Source organism: Anser brachyrhynchus (genome assembly GCF_964034855.1).
Source record: "Anser brachyrhynchus genome assembly, chromosome: 3".
NCBI lineage: Eukaryota > Metazoa > Chordata > Aves > Anseriformes > Anatidae > Anser > Anser brachyrhynchus.
This window is the reverse complement of record NC_137696.1, coordinates 12,759,737-12,779,954: the sequence shown is the minus strand read 5'-3', so window position 1 is coordinate 12,779,954 and position 20,218 is coordinate 12,759,737. Positions and strand designations below refer to the sequence as shown.

At 48.7% G+C, this 20,218-nt stretch overlaps 1 long non-coding RNA gene across 1 annotated transcript; it reads left to right on the top strand.

The window, feature by feature from the left end:
* Nucleotides 1-106: 106 nt before the first annotated feature.
* Nucleotides 107-15,876, top strand: LOC308191492. The gene is made up of 2 exons (XR_013948048.1): nucleotides 107-1,131; nucleotides 15,426-15,876. It is a non-coding gene; the product is annotated as an uncharacterized lncRNA (long non-coding RNA).
* The last annotated feature ends 4,342 nt before the right edge of the window (nucleotides 15,877-20,218 follow it).

The following is a 20,218-nucleotide window of genomic DNA, read 5'->3' as shown; positions in this document are numbered from 1 at the left end:
TCATTGCTCTCCTCTGGGTTTATACCAGATTCTAGAGATTGGAAGTCAATTGTAATTAATATACTAGAAGAGCAAGATCCTCATCAGTAGATGGTTATGTAGAGGAATAGTCAGATGACGTCTACGAAGTGTCAGTATCAGGCTGCTGCCTCGAATCCGAAGTGGTGGTCTGATGTAAAGTGGAACTTGATCAGTCGGAAGAGGCAGACGGTCAGGAAGGAGGATCCGATGATTACGTGGAGTCCGTGGAATCCAGTGGCAACGAAGAAGGTAGATCCGTAGACGCTATCGGCGATTGAGAATGGGGCTTCGTGGTATTCTATTGCTTGTAGGGCTGTGAAGTAGAATCCCAGGAGGATCGTTAGGGTTAGGGCGTGGATGGCGTGTTTTCGGTTTCCTTCTGTGATGCTGTGATGGGCTCACGTTACGGTAACGCCTGAGGCTAGTAGGATGGCTGTGTTTAGTAGGGGGACTTCTATCGGGTTGAGTGGTTTAATTCCTGTTGGGGGTCATTGGCCTCCTAGTTCTGGGGTTGGGGCCAGGCTCGAGTGGAAGAACGCTCAGAAGAACCCTAAGAAGAAGAATGCTTCGGATGTGATGAAAAGGATTATGCCGTATCGTAGGCCTTTTTGGACTGTGGGAGTGTGATGGCCTTGGAAGGTGCTTTCTCGTACAATGTCTCGTCATCATTGGAGTATTACTAGGAGTATTGAGATGAGGCCTAGGGTTAGTAGTATGGATGAGTTGTAGTGGAATCACATGATTAATCCTGAGGTTGTGAGTAGGGCGGCGGCTGCCCCGAAGATTGGTCAAGGGCTTGGGTCAACTATGTGGTATGAGTGTGCTTGGTGTGCCATTAGATGTTTTCTTGTAAGTATAGGCTTAGAAGGAGCACGAAGACGTAGGCCTGGATTATGGCTACTGCTACTTCTAGGATGGTTAGGAGTAGTAGGATGATTATTGTTAGGATGGATACTGCAGGAAGGGTGGGTATTAATGCAATGGAGGCTGTAGAGATGAGTTGGATGAGTAAGTGTCCTGCTGTAAGGTTGGCTGTAAGGCGGACTCCGAGGGCTAGGGGGCGGATTAGTAGGCTGGTTGTTTCGATCAGGATTAGTGCGGGGATTAGGGGTGTAGGGGTACCTTCGGGTAATAGGTGGGCTAAAGAGGCTGATGGTTGGTTTCGTAGGCCTGTTAGTAGTGTGGCGAGCCATAGTGGGAAGGCTAGGGCTATGTTCATAGATAGTTGGGTGGTTGGGGTGAATGTATATGGAAGGAGGCCTAGAAGGTTGATTGTAAGAAGTATGATTATTAGGGATGTAAATATTATGGCTCATTTGTGGCCATTTTTGTTGAGTGGGACTATTAGTTGTTTTGTGATTAGGTGAAGGAGTCATGTTTGGATAGTAGAAAGGCGGTTGTTGATTCATCGGTTGTTTGGGGACGGGAATAGTAGGGCTGGGAAGAGTAGGGATAGTAGGATTAAGGGGATGCCAAATAGATTGGGGCTGGAAAATTGGTCAAAGAAGCTTAGGTTCATGGTCAGGATCATGGTGTGGGTTTGGTAGTGAGGGAGGTCTTATTTGATGGGGGGTTGGTTGTGGTGAAGGCTAGTAGTTTTGGTTGGATGAGGAGTGCTAGGGTTAATCAGGTTATAATTATGATTGAAAATCATGGTGCGGGGTTAAGCTGTGGCATATCATTAAGGAGGGGGAAGTCCCTCTTTGGCTAGCTTAAAAGGCTAGTGCTGTTGCATAGCTTCTTAATGATTAGGATGATGATAGAAGGGACGATCAGGCCTCGAAATGTGGGAGTGGGGTTGATTCTACTACAATGGGTATGTAGCTGTGATTAGCCCCGCAAATTTCTGAGCATTGTCCGTAAAAAATCCCAGGCCGGGTGGTAATGAATGAAGTTTGGTTTAGTCGGCCTGGGATTGCGTCTGTTTTAACTCCGAGCGTTGGGACTGCTCAGGAGTGGAGTACGTCTCCTGCAGTAATGATCACGCGGATGGGGGATTCTATTGGGATAACTACGCGGTGGTCAACTTCTAGCAGTCGGAAGTGGCCGTTGGGTAAGTCTGGGGTGGGCACTATGTAGGAGTCGAATGATAGGTCTTTGAAGTCTGTGTATTCGTAGCTTCAGTATCATTGGTGGTCGATGGCTTTTAGGGTGAGGTCTGGTTCATCGATTTTGTCCATTATGTAGAGGATTTGTAGGGATGGGAGGGCGAGGAGTACCAGGACGATAGCAGGTAGGATTGTCCAGATCAGCTCTACTTCTTGGGCGTCTACAGCATTGGACGAGAGTTTTTCTGTTAGTATGTGGGCTAAAAGGTAGAGAACTAGGCTGCAGATAGCTAGGGCAACGATTAGGGCGTGGTCGTGGAATTCAACGAGTTCTTCTATGATGGGTGATGAGGCGTCTTGGAATCCTAGTTGGGAGTGGTTGGCCACATGAGATGTACAGGATTTTTACCTGTGATTTAGTCTTGACAAGGCTATGTAATTGGTTTACTAACGTCTCATAAGAAAGAAGCATGAGCGGTGAATGCAGTTGGCTTGAAACCAGCATGTGAGGGTTCGATTCCTTCCTTTCTTGTACTTGGACGAAGGCCGGTTCCTCGAAAGTATGGTATGGGGGAGGGCAGCCGTGGATTCATTCAACGTTTGTGGTAGTTAGTTCTGGTTGTAGGACTTTTCGTTTGGCCGAAAAGGCTTCTCAGATGATGAATATTAGTATGATTACGGCTACTATTGAGATTAGGGAGCCGATGGAGGAAATGGTGTTTCATAGTGTGTAGGCGTCGGGATAGTCCGAGTATCGTCGGGGTATTCCTGCTAGGCCTAGGAAGTGCTGGGGGAAGAACGTTAGGTTTACTCCTGTAAATATTACCCCGAAGTGGGCTTTTGCTCATGTTTGGTGTAGGGTAAACCCAGTGAGTAGTGGCAATCAGTGAGTAAATCCTGCTAGAATGGCAAAGACGGCGCCTATGGATAGGACGTAGTGGAAGTGGGCAACTACGTAGTACGTGTCGTGCAGGGCGATGTCTAGGGAAGAGTTTGCAAGAACGATTCCTGTTAATCCTCCGATGGTAAATAGGAAGATAAATCCTAGAGCTCATAGTATTGGGGGGGTCTCATTTGATTGTTCCTCCGTGCAGGGTGGCTAGTCAGCTAAATACTTTGATTCCGGTAGGGATGGCAATGATTATAGTGGCTGATGTAAAGTAGGCTCGGGTATCAACGTCTATTCCTACTGTAAACATGTGGTGAGCTCAGACGATGAATCCTAGGAAGCCGATGGATAGTATGGCTCAGACTATTCCCATGTAGCCGAAGGGCTCCTTTTTGCCTGAGTAGTACGTGACTACGTGTGAGATGATTCCGAACCCCGGTAGGATCAGAATATAGACTTCTGGGTGTCCGAAGAATCAGAATAGGTGTTGGTACAGGATTGGGTCTCCTCCTCCAGCGGGGTCGAAGAATGTGGTGTTTAGGTTTCGATCAGTTAGTAATATTGTAATACCGGCGGCGAGTACGGGGAGTGATAGAAGGAGTAGGATGGCGGTAATTAGTACGGATCAGACAAATAGTGGGGTTTGGTATTGTGAGAGTGCGGGGGGTTTTATGTTGATGGCTGTGGTGATAAAGTTGATGGCCCCAAGGATGGAGGAGATACCGGCTAAGTGGAGTGAGAAGATAGCCAGGTCTACTGAAGCTCCGGCGTGGGCAAGGTCACCTGCTAGGGGAGGGTAGACAGTTCAGCCTGTGCCGGCGCCAGCTTCTACAGTGGATGAGGCTAGTAGGAGGAGGAATGATGGGGGGAGGAGTCAAAAGCTTATGTTGTTTATTCGCGGGAATGCTATGTCGGGGGCACCGATTATGAGGGGGACTAATCAGTTGCCGAATCCTCCGATCATGATGGGTATGACTATAAAGAAGCTTATTACAAAGGCGTGAGCGGTAACGATTACATTGTAAATTTGGTCGTCGCCTAGGAGAGTTCCTGGTTGTCCTAGTTCTGCGCGGATTAATAGGCTGAGTGCGGTGCCGACTATTCCTGCTCATGCCCCGAAGATGAGGTACAGGGTGCCAATATCCTTATGGTTAGTGGAAAATAGTCATCGGTTGATGAAGGTGACGGGTGAGATGGCTGAGTGTTGAAGCGTTAGGCTGTAGTCCTTTTTACAGAGGTTTAATTCCTCTTCTTATCGGCTCTGTAGTGAAATTCATGTTGAGTTGCAAGCTCATCGATGCGCACTAGGGTGCGTCAGGGTCTTTGTAGGCAGAAGCCAATTGGTTTAGGCATTTAGCTGTTAACTAGAGTTTTGTGGGATCGAAGCCCATCTGTCTAGGGAGGCTTTAGCTTAATTAAAGCGTCTGACTTGCATTCAGAAGATACAGGTTAATATTCTGTAAGTCTTAATGTGCAGAAACTAAGAGGGTTTAACTCTTATTTAAGGCTTTGAAGGCCTTCGGTTTGGGGTGTTATCCTAAGTTTCTAGACAATGGCATGTATTATTGGGGACAGGGGAAGTAAGAGGATTGATAGTGAGGCAAGGACCGCAGTAGGTGTGCTTGGGGCTTTGCTAGTGTATCATTGTTTTATGTGGTTAGAGGAGTTGGGGGGAAGGGTAATTGTTGAGTGGTATGCGAGGCGTAGGTAGAAGAAGAGGCTGAGCAGTGATAGCATGGCAATTGCCATGGCTGCTGGTGTTATTTCCTGTTTAGTTAGTTCTTGGATGATAAGTCACTTTGGTATAAAGCCTGTTAATGGGGGGAGGCCTGCTAGGGATAAAAGTACTAGTATTAGGGTGGCGTTTAGCACTGGGGTTTTTGTTCATGAGGTTGTGATCATGGATAGGTTAAGGGCTTTGATTTTGTTAAGGGCTAGGAATACGGCTGATGTTATGATTGTGTATAGGTAGGAGGTAAGTAAGGCCAATTTGGGGCTGTAAACTAGGATGATGGCGATTCAGCCTAAGTGGGAGATGGACGAGAAGGCTAGGATTTTGCGTGTTTGTGTTTGGTTCAGTCCTATTCAGCCTCCTAGTGCTGTTGAGGCTAGGGCCATGGCGGTGAGTAGAGCTGGGTCAAGGGATTTGGATGTTAGTAGGAGCAGGGTTAGTGGGGGGAATTTTATGAGGGTCGAGAGTAGCAGGGCTGTTATTAGTGGCGATCCTTGTAGTACTTCTGGGAATCAGAAGTGAAATGGCACTAGGCCCAGTTTAATAGCGATTGCTGCTGTCAGTAGTAGACAGGAGGTTGGGTGGTTTATTTGTGTGATGTCTCATTGGCCGGTGACTCAGGCATTGGTTATGCTAGAGAATAGGACCAGGGCGGAAGCAGCTGCTTGGGTTAGGAAGTATTTCGTTGCGGCTTCTACAGCTCGTGGGTGGTGGGATTTGGCAATTAGGGGAATGATGGCTAGTGCGTTGATCTCCAGTCCTGTCCAGGCCAGAACTCAGTGGTTGCTGGAAATTGTGATTGTGGTGCCCAAGATGAGGCTGAAGGTTATGATTGGGGTCGCGTAAGGGTTCATTAGTAGAGGAGGGGGTTAAACCATCATTTTCGGGGTATGGGCCCGATAGCTTGATTAGCTGACTCTACTAGAAAATAATATAAGGGAAGTATGGAGAATTTTGATTTCTCTTGTGTGGGTTCAATTCCTACTTTTCTAAGGTCAACAGGAAATGAGAGGGCTGTTATACCTCTATGTTCACTTTATCATAGTGACCCTTTGTAGTTCAGGCACATTTCCTTATGTAAGGAGGTAGGCCTGCATAGCAGATAGGTATGCTGATGTGTCAGAGGCACAGAGCTAGTGTGAGGGGTAGGAAGTTTTTTCATAGTAGGTGCATTAGTTGGTCATATCGGAATCGTGGGTATGAAGCTCGGACCCATAAGAAACCAGAAGATAGTAGGAGGACTTTTGTGGCTAGGATGACGGGGAATAGTTCTGTGGGTGGCCCTAGGGCGCTTGGGTTTAGGAATATGATGGCTGTAAGTGTATTTATTAGCATAATGTTCGCATATTCAGCTAGGAAGAATAAGGCGAAGGGTCCTGCGGCGTATTCAACGTTAAACCCTGAGACTAGCTCAGATTCACCCTCTGTGAGGTCAAAAGGAGCTCGGTTTGTCTCTGCTAGGGTGGATACGTATCATATTATTGCTAGGGGTCATGAGGAGAAAATGAAGTATAGAGGCTCCTGTGCGACGGCAAAGGAGCTGAGTGTGTAGCTTCCGCTTAGTATGATTATTGATAGCAGGATTATGGCCAGTGTCACTTCGTATGAAATGGTCTGTGCTACTGCCCGTAGGGCTCCGATTAGTGCGTATTTTGAGTTCGAGGCTCAGCCTGATCATAGGACTGAGTAGACGGCTAGGCTTGACATGGCTATTAGGAAGAGAACTCCGAGGTTTAGATCTGCTAGAGGAAATGGGAGTGGTAGTGGTGCTCAAGTGGTGAGGGCTAGGACAAGGGCTAGTATTGGTATCAGAATGAATAGAAGTGGGGAAGAGGTAGAGGGTCGGATGGGCTCTTTGGTAAATAGTTTCAGTCCGTCCGCAAATGGTTGAAGTAGGCCAAAAGGCCCGACAACGTTAGGGCCTTTGCGGGATTGTATGTAGCTTAGGATTTTCCGTTCTACTAGGGTTAGGAAGGCTACGGCAATCAGGATTGGGATGATGTATAGGAGGGATATAATGAGGCAGCTTAGTGTTGTTATTTGAATCATGGGTGAAGCTAGGGAGAGGATTTGAACCTCTGGGGAAAGGGCTTAAGCCTTCTGCACTTGCCGGGCTCTGCCACTCTAGCTGGTCCTTTTCTAGGATTGAAAGTGGTGGGGGAAGGCCCTCTTCACGGTTTAGTTGGTTTCACTGCTTAGAGGGGGGGGGCGTGCTTGTGGTATTGGCCCCACTTTCCCGGTCCTTTCGTACTGGGGAGAGTGTGTCATAGATAGAAACCGACCTGGATTGCTCCGGTCTGAACTCAGATCACGTAGGACTGTTAATCGTTGAACAAACGAACCCTTAATAGCGGCTGCACCATTAGGATGTCCTGATCCAACATCGAGGTCGTAAACCCCCCTGTCGATATGGGCTCTTGAGGGGGATTGCGCTGTTATCCCTGGGGTAGCTTGGTCCATTAATCAATTATATTGGGTCTGGTCACTGTTAGCACTTTGAGGGGTAGCTCTAGGTAAAGAGGTATGGTCTTGTTTTTGGAGGATTTGTTCTCCTCCAAGGTCGCCCCAACCGAAAAATATCGACCAGGCTCTGCGATGGTAGTGGCCCCAGTGGGGTTGATTGAGGATTCGCGGTGGTCGTTGATTTTTAAGTTCCACAGGGTCTTCTCGTCTTATGTTCACATCCCCGCTTTTGCCCTGGGGATGCACTGCAGTGAGTCCAGAGAGTGCACTGGCACCACTGGGGATGAACTGCAGTGAGTCCAGAGATTGCACTGGCACCACCGGGGATGCAGTGCAGTGAGTCCAGAGACTTCACTGGCACCACCGGGAATGCAGTGCAGTGAGTGCAGAGAGTGCACTGGCACCACTGGGGATGCAGTGCAGTGAGTCCAGAGAGTGCACTGGCACCACTGGGGATGCACTGCAGTGAGTCCAGAGAGTGCACTGGCACCACGGGGGATGCAGTGCAGTGAGTCCAGAGAGTGCACTGGCACCACTGGGGATGCACTGCAGTGAGTCCAGAGAGTGCACTGGCACCACTGGGGATGAACTGCAGTGAGTCCAGAGATTGCACTGGCACCACTGGGGATGCAGTGCAGTGAGTCCAGAGACTTCACTGGCACCACTGGGAATGCAGTGCAGTGAGTCCAGAGAGTGCACTGGCACCACCGGGGATGCACTGCAGTGAGTCCAGAGAGTGCACTGGCACCACTGGGGATGCACTACAGTGAGTCCAGAGATTGTACCATCACCACTGGGGATGCAGTGCAGTGAGTCCAGAGAGTGCACTGGCACCACTGGGGATGCACTGCAGTGAGTCCAGAGAGTGCACTGGCACCACTGGGGATGCACTGCAGTGAGTCCAGAGAGTGCACTGACACCACTGGGGATGCAGTGCAGTGAGTCCAGAGAGTGCACTGGCACCACTGGGGATGCAGTTCAGTGAGTCCAGAGAGTGCACTGGCACCACTGGGGATGCAGTCCAGTGAGTCCAGTGAGTGCACTGGCACCACTGGGGATGCTGTGCAGTGAGTGCAGAGAGTGCACTGGCACCACCGGGGATTCACTGTAGTGAGTCCAGAGAGTGCACTGGCACCACCTGTGATGCAGTACAGTGAGTCCAGTGAGTGCACTGGCACCACTGGGGATGCAGTGCTGTGACTCCGGAGAGCGCACTGGCACCACTGGGGATGCAGTGCAGTCAGTCCAGTGAGTGCACTGACACCACTGGGGATGCACTTCAGTGACTCGAGAGAGTGCACTGGCACCACTGGCGATGCACTGCAGTGAGTCCAGAGACTGCACTGGCACCACTGGGGATGCTGTGCAGTGAGTGCAGAGAGTGCACTGGCACCACTGGGGATGCACTACAGTGAGTCCAGAGAGTGCACTGGCACCACTGGGGATGCAGTGCAGTGAGTCCAGAGACTGCACTGGCACCACTGGGGATGCACTGCAGTGAGTCCAGAGAGTGCACTGGCACCACTGGGGATGCAGTGCAGTGAGTCCAGAGAGTGCACTGGCACCACTGGGGATGCAGTGCAGTGAGTCCAGAGAGTGCACTGGCACCACTGGTGATGCAGTCCAGTGAGTCCAGTGAATGCACTGGCACCACTGGGGATGCTGTGCAGTGAGTGCAGAGAGTGCACTGGCACCACCTGTAATGCAGTACAGTGTGTCCAGTGAGTGCACTGGCACCACTGGGGATGCAGTGCTGTGACTCCGGAGAGCGCACTGGCACCATTGGGGATGCACTGCAGTCAGTCCAGTGAGTGCACTGGCACCACTGGGGATGCAGTGCAGTGAGTGCAGAGAGTGCAATGGCACCAATGGGGATGCACTTCAGTGAGTCCAGAGAGTGCACTGGCACCACTGGGGATGCAGTGCAGTGAGTCCAGAGAGTGCACTGGCACCACTGGGGATGCAGTGCAGTGAGTCCAGAGAGTGCACTGGCACCACTGGGGATGCAGTGCAGTGAGTCCAGAGAGTGCACTGGCACCACTGGGGATGCACTGCAGTGAGTCCAGCGTGTGCACTGGCACCACTGTGGATGCAGTACAGTGAGTCCAGAGAGAGCACTGGCACCACTGGGGATGCACTACAGTGAGTCCAGAGAGTGCACTGGCACCACTGGGGATGCAGTGCAGTGAGTCCAGAGAGTGCACTGGCACCACTGGGGATGCAGTGCTGTGACTCCAGAGAGCGCACTGGCACCACTGGGGATGCAGTGCAGTGAGTGCAGAGAGTGCACTGGCACCACTGGGGATGGGTTTCAAGCCAACTGCATTAACCGCTCATGCTTCTTTCTTATGAGACGTTAGTAAACCAATTACATAGCCTTGTCAAGACTAAATCACAGGTAAAAATCCTGTACATCTCATGTGGCCAACCACTCCCAACTAGGATTCCAAGAACCAGGAGGTTCGGTGAAAATAGGGCTAGTGCTATTAGAGGGGTGATTATTAGGGTAAGCCCTAAGCTGTCTTTCATGGAGAAGTGTGGGTGGAATGGGATTTTGTCGCAGTCTGATACGATTCCTAGTGGGTTATTTGAGCCTGATTCGTGTAGGAAGGTTAGGTGGACTAGGGTGATTCCTGCAATTAGGAAGGGCAGTAGGAAGTGGATGGCGAAGAATCGGGTTAAGGTTGGATTGTCTACTGAGAATCCTCCTCAGGCTCATTCTACTAGAGTTTGCCCAATGTACGGGATGGCTGAGAATAGGTTGGTGATTACGGTGGCCCCTCAGAATGACATTTGTCCTCATGGTAGGACATACCCTACGAAGGCAGTTGCTATTAGGGTGAGTAGGAGGATTACTCCTGTGTTTCAGGTTTCTTTGTATAGGTAGGAGCCGTAGTAGAGGCCTCGTCCGATGTGTAAGTAGATGCAGATAAAGAAGAGCGAAGCACCATTGGCGTGGAGGTTGCGGATGAGCCATCCGTACTGGACGTCTCGGCATGTGTGAGCTACTGAGGAGAAGGCGAGTGAAGTGTCTGCGGTGTAGTGTATGGCTAGTAGCAGGCCTGTTAGGATTTGTGTGGCTAAGCAGATGGCTAGAAGGGAGCCGAAGTTTCATCAGGCAGAGATGTTGGAGGGGGCAGGTAGGTCGATTAGGGAGTTGTTGATTATTTTTAGTAGGGGATGGGATTTGCGGATGTTAGAGGCCATTAGTGAGTCTGTGTGTTATTAGGATTATTACCAGGATGGAGAGGGCGAAGGATCCTAGGTAGGCCTTAATTAGCCCTGTGTGTATTGAGGTTGCGGCTTTGCTTGCGGCTACTTGTAGTTCAGCAAGGCCCTCTGGCCCTATTTTTTTGAGTCAGGAGAGGTCGATCAAGTGTAGGGCAATGTTTTGTCCCTTTTCTAGTAGGTTTTTGGAGAAGAATCGGTGTACTAGGGGGTTGAAGTACCCTAATGCAGAGGAGAAGTTTATGAGGGGGTTTGGTTTGGGGTGAGTGAGGGTGTGTGTTATGTTCGATAGTTCTAGGGCTAGGATGATTCCTAGGATTGTTATGAGGATGGCAGCAGTTTTGGTGATAAGGGGTATGGTTATTGGGGGGGTTTTGGTTGGTGTGATGAAAGAGGTAATGATTATTCCTGCTGTAATGCTGCCTAGGGCGAGTCGGGTTAGGGGGGCGGTGATTAGTGGGTTGTTTTCGTTTATTGATACTATTGGGGGGATTCGGGTTTGTCCAGCTTGGACTAGGATGGTTATGCGGATGCTGTAGGTTGCGGTGAATGCTGTGGCTATAAGGGTTAGGAGTAGGGCTCAAGTATTTAGGTATGATGTGTTTAAGCTTTCGATGATGAGGTCTTTTGAGTAGAATCCGGCTAGGAATGGGGTTCCTATCAGCGCCAGGTTTCCGATGGTTAGGCAGGAAGTAGTGACTGGGAGTATTTTCTGTAGGCCTCCTATCTTTCGGATATCTTGTTCTCCGTTTAGGTTGTGGATGATAGACCCTGAGCATAGGAATAGTATGGCTTTAAAGAAGGCATGGGTTGAGATGTGTAGGAAGGCTAGTTGTGGGAGGTTTAGTCCGATAGTGACTATTATTAGTCCTAGTTGGCTGGATGTTGAGAAAGCAATGATTTTTTTGATGTCATTTTGGGTTAGGGTGCATGTGGCAGCGAATAGGGTTGATAGAGCACCTAGGCATAGGCAGGCAGTTAGGGCTGTCTGGTTGGTGGCTAGCAGGGGGTGCATGCGGATGAGCAGGAAGATTCCGGCTACTACTATGGTACTGGAGTGCAGTAGGGCTGATACTGGGGTGGGGCCTTCTATTGCTGCGGGCAGTCATGGGTGGAGTCCAAATTGGGCGGATTTTCCTGCGGCTGCGAGGATTAATCCTATGAGGGGGAGGATTGGGGTTTGGTGGGGGTGTACGGCTTGTTGGATCTCTCAGGTGTTGAATGTTGAAGCTAGTCATGCTATGCTCAGGATCAGTCCGATGTCTCCGATTCGGTTGTAGATTACGGCTCGTAGGGCGGCGGTGTTGGCATCTGCTCGGCCTTGTCATCAGCCGATGAGAAGGAAGGACATGATTCGTACTCCTTCCCAGCCTACGAATAGGAGGAATATGTTGTTTGCGGTTGTTAGGAGGAGTATGGCGACTAGGAATGTCAGTAGGTAGGTGAAAAGTTTTGTTACGTATGGCTCTGAGGCCATGTATCATATGGCGAATTGTAGGATTGATCATGTTCCAAATAGGGCGATTGGAAGAAATGTTATTGAGTATTGGTCTATTTTTAGGCTCAGGGGGATTTTAAAGTTTATAATGAATTTTCACTCCCAGTGGCAGGTGACAGATTCTACTCCCGAGTAGATGAATGCGGTTGTAGGGGCTAGGCTAATTAGGAATGCGGTTTTAACAGCGCGGGTGGTGGCTTGTGGGGTGTTTTTAAAGTTTTTAAATAGAAATGGCAGGATGATTGGGGTTAGGAGGATTGTCAGCGTGAGTAGTGTGAGGGAGTTGATTAGTAGTGTGGGGTTCACTACTTTTACTTGGATTTGCACCAAGATGGGTGGTTCCTAAGACCAGTGGATTGCTGTTATCCTTTAAAAGTAAGGGGGCTGAGGTTTTAGGCTCAGATGTAAGAGTTAGCAGCTCTTGTTGGTTAAACCCTCCCCTCGGCAGGTAAGAAGGTTTGAACTTCTATTCTTAGAATCACAGTCTAATGTTTGGTTTAAACTATACTTGCATGAGGGGATTCCGGAGATCAGTTCGGGTTTGAGGATTAGGAGGAATATTGGGATAATGTGGAGTGTTATGAGCAGGTGTTCTCGCGTGGTTGAGTTTTGCATAGATGTGATGTGGGAGGGGATTGAGCCTCGTTGGGTCATTAGTAGTATGAATAAGGTGTAGGAGGCGGTTAGTAGGGTTGCGATTCCTGTTAGGATGATCGTGAAGGCAGATCAGTTGAATAAGGTGATTATAATGGTTAGCTCTGCTATGAGGTTTGTTGTTGGGGGTAAGGCTATGTTTGTTAGATTGGCCAGCAATCATCAGGTAGCTATGAGTGGTAGGAGAGGTTGTAGGCCTCGTGTGAGTAGTAGAATTCGGCTGTGCGTACGTTCATAGTTTGTGTTGGCTAGGCAGAATAGTATGGAGGAAGTTAGTCCATGGGAAATTATTAGGATCATTGCCCCTGAGAATGATCAGTGGGTTTGGATTATTCCTGCGGCGATAACTAGGCCTATGTGGCTAACGGATGAATAAGCGATTAGTGATTTTAGGTCTGTCTGTCGTAGGCAGATTGAGCTAGTCATTAGGGCGCCTCATAGGGCCAGGGTTAGGAAGGGGTAGTGCAGGAGGTTGGACAGTGGGCCCATAAATAGAGTGACTCGTATAATTCCGTATCCTCCTAGCTTTAGTAGTAGGGCGGCGAGGAGTATTGAGCCTGCGATGGGTGCTTCTACGTGGGCTTTTGGCAGTCAGAGGTGTAGGCCGTATAGTGGGGCTTTTACTATGAATGCTATGAGCAGTGCTAGACCTGATAGTATTCCTGTCCATGAGGTGGATAGGGTTGGGTGGGTTAGTTGTAGGGTTGGCAGGTGCAGGGTGCCAATTTTCACGTATAGGTGTATGATTGTGATTAGCAGGGGTAGAGAGCTTACTGGCGTGTAGAATAGCAGGTAGATGCCAGCGCTTAGGCGTTCTGGTTGGTTCCCCCATCGGGTGATTAAGATTAGGGTGGGAATGAGGGTTGCTTCAAATGAGATGTAAAATAGTGCTAGTTCTGTGGTGGAAAAGGCTAGTAGAATGAATGGCTGGACTGCGACTAAGGTTGAGATAAAGATTCGTTTGCGTTGTAGGGGTTCTTGTTGCAGGTGGTTTTGGCTTGCTATGATTATGAGTGGGAGTAGTCAGCAGGATAGTACTAGGAGGGGGGATGAGATTTGGTCAATTCCTGTTCAGTTGGATAAAAATTTGTAGGGGTAGTAGGTTGGGATTAATCACTGTAGGCTTAGGGCAGCGATTAGGAGGCTGTATAAGGTGGTGTTAGTCCATAGAAATTTTGGTGGAGACAGCAGGGCTGTTGGAAGAAGTATGATTGTGGGTAGGATGATTTTTAGCATTGCAGGAGGTTTAGGTTGTGTAGATGGTCGGAGCCATGTGTGCGGGTGGAGGCTACTAGGATGGCCAGGCCTGTGCCCGCCTCACACGCTGAGAAGGTTAGCATGAGAATTGGTACCATGGTGAATGAGGAGACTTGGTTTTCGATGGATCATATTGATAGGCCTACGAATATCGATAATATTATGCTTTCAAGGCATAGTAGGGCGGATACTAGGTGGGTTCGGTGGAAGGCTAGCCCTAGTCCGCTGAAAATGAAGGCTGAGTAGAAGCTTAAATGTAGGGGCGACATAAGAAAGTTACAGGGTTGGCTGTAATCTGCTGGGTCGAAACCAGCTATCTTTTTGGTTAGACTAACTTTCTGTTATTCTGCTCATTCTAGGCCCCCTTGAATTCACTCGTAGGCCAGTCCGAGTGTTAGGAGAAGGAGGATCACTACAGTTCAGGTGAGGGTCATTAGGGGGGATTGGAGTTGGACGGCTCATGGCAGGGGGAGTAGGAGGGCGATTTCTAGGTCGAATAGGACGAACAGGATGGCTACTGAGGAAGAATCGGACTGAGAATGGTAATCGAGCAGATCCAAGTGGGTCGAATCCACATTCGTACGGTGAGAGTTTCTCTGAGTCGGGGTTTATTTGGGCGAGTCAGAAGTTTAATGCGGTTAGGGCGGCGCTTAGGATTGATGATAGGGCGAATATGAACATGAGTGCGTTCATTGCTCTCCTCTGGGTTTATACCAGATTCTAGAGATTGGAAGTCAATTGTAATTAATATACTAGAAGAGCAAGATCCTCATCAGTAGATGGTTATGTAGAGGAATAGTCAGATGACGTCTACGAAGTGTCAGTATCAGGCTGCTGCCTCGAATCCGAAGTGGTGGTCTGATGTAAAGTGGAACTTGATCAGTCGGAAGAGGCAGACGGTCAGGAAGGAGGATCCGATGATTACGTGGAGTCCGTGGAATCCAGTGGCAACGAAGAAGGTAGATCCGTAGACGCTATCGGCGATTGAGAATGGGGCTTCGTGGTATTCTATTGCTTGTAGGGCTGTGAAGTAGAATCCCAAGAGGATCGTTAGGGTTAGGGCGTGGATGGCATGTTTTCGGTTTCCTTCTGTGATGCTGTGGTGGGCTCACGTTACGGTAACGCCTGAGGCTAGTAGGATGGCTGTGTTTAGTAGGGGGACTTCTATCGGGTTGAGTGGTTTAATTCCTGTTGGGGGTCATTGGCCTCCTAGTTCTGGGGTTGGGGCCAGGCTCGAGTGGAAGAACGCTCAGAAGAACCCTAAGAAGAAGAATGCTTCGGATGTGATGAAAAGGATTATGCCGTATCGTAGGCCTTTTTGGACTGTGGGAGTGTGATGGCCTTGGAAGGTGCTTTCTCGTACAATGTCTCGTCATCATTGGAGTATTACTAGGAGTATTGAGATGAGGCCTAGGGTTAGTAGTATGGATGAGTTGTAGTGGAATCACATGATTAATCCTGAGGTTGTGAGTAGGGCGGCGGCTGCCCCGAAGATTGGTCAAGGGCTTGGGTCAACTATGTGGTATGAGTGTGCTTGGTGTGCCATTAGATGTTTTCTTGTAAGTATAGGCTTAGAAGGAGCACGAAGACGTAGGCCTGGATTATGGCTACTGCTACTTCTAGGATGGTTAGGAGTAGTAGGATGATTATTGTTAGGATGGATACTGCAGGAAGGGTGGGTATTAATGCAATGGAGGCTGTAGAGATGAGTTGGATGAGTAAGTGTCCTGCTGTAAGGTTGGCTGTAAGGCGGACTCCGAGGGCTAGGGGGCGGATTAGTAGGCTGGTTGTTTCGATCAGGATTAGTGCGGGGATTAGGGGTGTAGGGGTACCTTCGGGTAATAGGTGGGCTAAAGAGGCTGATGGTTGGTTTCGTAGGCCTGTTAGTAGTGTGGCGAGCCATAGTGGGAAGGCTAGGGCTATGTTCATAGATAGTTGGGTGGTTGGGGTGAATGTATATGGAAGGAGGCCTAGAAGGTTGATTGTAAGAAGTATGATTATTAGGGATGTAAATATTATGGCTCATTTGTGGCCATTTTTGTTGAGTGGGACTATTAGTTGTTTTGTGATTAGGTGAAGGAGTCATGTTTGGATAGTAGAAAGGCGGTTGTTGATTCATCGGTTGTTTGGGGACGGGAATAGTAGGGCTGGGAAGAGTAGGGATAGTAGGATTAAGGGGATGCCAAATAGATTGGGGCTGGAAAATTGGTCAAAGAAGCTTAGGTTCATGGTCAGGATCATGGTGTGGGTTTGGTAGTGAGGGAGGTCTTATTTGATGGGGGGTTGGTTGTGGTGAAGGCTAGTAGTTTTGGTTGGATGAGGAGTGCTAGGGTTAATCAGGTTATAATTATGATTGAAAATCATGGTGCGGGGTTAAGCTGTGGCATATCATTAAGGAGGGGGAAGTCCCTCTTTGGCTAGCTTAAAAGGCTAGTGCTGTTGCATAGCTTCTTAATGATTAGGATGATGATAGAAGGGACGATCAGGCCTCGAAATGTGGGAGTGGGGTTGATTCTACTACAATGGGTATGTAGCTGTGATTAGCCCCGCAAATTTCTGAGCATTGTCCGTAAAAAATCCCAGGCCGGGTGGTAATGAATGAAGTTTGGTTTAGTCGGCCTGGGATTGCGTCTGTTTTAACTCCGAGCGTTGGGACTGCTCAGGAGTGGAGTACGTCTCCTGCAGTAATGATCACGCGGATGGGGGATTCTATTGGGATAACTACGCGGTGGTCAACTTCTAGCAGTCGGAAGTGGCCGTTGGGTAAGTCTGGGGTGGGCACTATGTAGGAGTCGAATGATAGGTCTTTGAAGTCTGTGTATTCGTAGCTTCAGTATCATTGGTGGTCGATGGCTTTTAGGGTGAGGTCTGGTTCATCGATTTTGTCCATTATGTAGAGGATTTGTAGGGATGGGAGGGCGAGGAGTACCAGGACGATAGCAGGTAGGATTGTCCAGATCAGCTCTACTTCTTGGGCGTCTACAGCATTGGACGAGAGTTTTTCTGTTAGTATGTGGGCTAAAAGGTAGAGAACTAGGCTGCAGATAGCTAGGGCAACGATTAGGGCGTGGTCGTGGAATTCAACGAGTTCTTCTATGATGGGTGATGAGGCGTCTTGGAATCCTAGTTGGGAGTGGTTGGCCACATGAGATGTACAGGATTTTTACCTGTGATTTAGTCTTGACAAGGCTATGTAATTGGTTTACTAACGTCTCATAAGAAAGAAGCATGAGCGGTGAATGCAGTTGGCTTGAAACCAGCATGTGAGGGTTCGATTCCTTCCTTTCTTGTACTTGGACGAAGGCCGGTTCCTCGAAAGTATGGTATGGGGGAGGGCAGCCGTGGATTCATTCAACGTTTGTGGTAGTTAGTTCTGGTTGTAGGACTTTTCGTTTGGCCGAAAAGGCTTCTCAGATGATGAATATTAGTATGATTACGGCTACTATTGAGATTAGGGAGCCGATGGAGGAAATGGTGTTTCATAGTGTGTAGGCGTCGGGATAGTCCGAGTATCGTCGGGGTATTCCTGCTAGGCCTAGGAAGTGCTGGGGGAAGAACGTTAGGTTTATTCCTGTAAATATTAGCCCTTAACCTATCCATGATCACAACCTCATGAACAAAAACCCCAGTGCTAAACGCCACCCTAATACTAGTACTTTTATCCCTAGCAGGCCTCCCCCCATTAACAGGCTTTATACCAAAGTGACTTATCATCCAAGAACTAACTAAACAGGAAATAACACCAGCAGCCATGGCAATTGCCATGCTATCACTGCTCAGCCTCTTCTTCTACCTACGCCTCGCATACCACTCAACAATTACCCTTCCCCCCAACTCCTCTAACCACATAAAACAATGATACACTAGCAAAGCCCCAAGCACACCTACTGCGGTCCTTGCCTCACTATCAATCCTCTTACTTCCCCTGTCCCCAATAATACATGCCATTGTCTAGAAACTTAGGATAACACCCCAAACCGAAGGCCTTCAAAGCCTTAAATAAGAGTTAAACCCTCTTAGTTTCTGCACATTAAGACTTACAGAATATTAACCTGTATCTTCTGAATGCAAGTCAGACGCTTTAATTAAGCTAAAGCCTCCCTAGACAGATGGGCTTCGATCCCACAAAACTCTAGTTAACAGCTAAATGCCTAAACCAATTGGCTTCTGCCTACAAAGACCCTGACGCACCCTAGTGCGCATCGATGAGCTTGCAACTCAACATGAATTTCACTACAGAGCCGATAAGAAGAGGAATTAAACCTCTGTAAAAAGGACTACAGCCTAACGCTTCAACACTCAGCCATCTCACCCGTCACCTTCATCAACCGATGACTATTTTCCACTAACCATAAGGATATTGGCACCCTGTACCTCATCTTCGGGGCATGAGCAGGAATAGTCGGCACCGCACTCAGCCTATTAATCCGCGCAGAACTAGGACAACCAGGAACTCTCCTAGGCGACGACCAAATTTACAATGTAATCGTTACCGCTCACGCCTTTGTAATAAGCTTCTTTATAGTCATACCCATCATGATCGGAGGATTCGGCAACTGATTAGTCCCCCTCATAATCGGTGCCCCCGACATAGCATTCCCGCGAATAAACAACATAAGCTTTTGACTCCTCCCCCCATCATTCCTCCTCCTACTAGCCTCATCCACTGTAGAAGCTGGCGCCGGCACAGGCTGAACTGTCTACCCTCCCCTAGCAGGTAACCTTGCCCACGCCGGAGCTTCAGTAGACCTGGCTATCTTCTCACTCCACTTAGCCGGTATCTCCTCCATCCTTGGGGCCATCAACTTTATCACCACAGCCATCAACATAAAACCCCCCGCACTCTCACAATACCAAACCCCACTATTTGTCTGATCCGTACTAATTACCGCCATCCTACTCCTTCTATCACTCCCCGTACTCGCCGCCGGTATTACAATATTACTAACTGATTGAAACCTAAACACCACATTCTTCGACCCCGCTGGAGGAGGAGACCCAATCCTGTACCAACACCTATTCTGATTCTTCGGACACCCAGAAGTCTATATTCTGATCCTACCGGGGTTCGGAATCATCTCACACGTAGTCACGTACTACTCAGGCAAAAAGGAGCCCTTCGGCTACATGGGAATAGTCTGAGCCATACTATCCATCGGCTTCCTAGGATTCATCGTCTGAGCTCACCACATGTTTACAGTAGGAATAGACGTTGATACCCAAGCCTACTTTACATCAGCCACTATAATCATTGCCATCCCTACCGGAATCAAAGTATTTAGCTGACTAGCCACCCTGCACGGAGGAACAATCAAATGAGACCCCCCCAATACTATGAGCTCTAGGATTTATCTTCCTATTTACCATCGGAGGATTAACAGGAATCGTTCTTGCAAACTCTTCCCTAGACATCGCCCTGCACGACACGTACTACGTAGTTGCCCACTTCCACTACGTCCTATCCATAGGCGCCGTCTTTGCCATTCTAGCAGGATTTACTCACTGATTGCCACTACTCACTGGGTTTACCCTACACCAAACATGAGCAAAAGCCCACTTCGGGGTAATATTTACAGGAGTAAACCTAACGTTCTTCCCCCAGCACTTCCTAGGCCTAGCAGGAATACCCCGACGATACTCGGACTATCCCGACGCCTACACACTATGAAACACCATTTCCTCCATCGGCTCCCTAATCTCAATAGTAGCCGTAATCATACTAATATTCATCATCTGAGAAGCCTTTTCGGCCAAACGAAAAGTCCTACAACCAGAACTAACTACCACAAACGTTGAATGAATCCACGGCTGCCCTCCCCCATACCATACTTTCGAGGAACCGGCCTTCGTCCAAGTACAAGAAAGGAAGGAATCGAACCCTCACATGCTGGTTTCAAGCCAACTGCATTCACCGCTCATGCTTCTTTCTTATGAGACGTTAGTAAACCAATTACATAGCCTTGTCAAGACTAAATCACAGGTAAAAATCCTGTACATCTCATGTGGCCAACCACTCCCAACTAGGATTCCAAGACGCCTCATCACCCATCATAGAAGAACTCGTTGAATTCCACGACCACGCCCTAATCGTTGCCCTAGCTATCTGCAGCCTAGTTCTCTACCTTTTAGCCCACATACTAACAGAAAAACTCTCGTCCAATGCTGTAGACGCCCAAGAAGTAGAGCTGATCTGGACAATCCTACCTGCTATCGTCCTGGTACTCCTCGCCCTCCCATCCCTACAAATCCTCTACATAATGGACAAAATCGATGAACCAGACCTCACCCTAAAAGCCATCGACCACCAATGATACTGAAGCTACGAATACACAGACTTCAAAGACCTATCATTCGACTCCTACATAGTGCCCACCCCAGACTTACCCAACGGCCACTTCCGACTGCTAGAAGTTGACCACCGCGTAGTT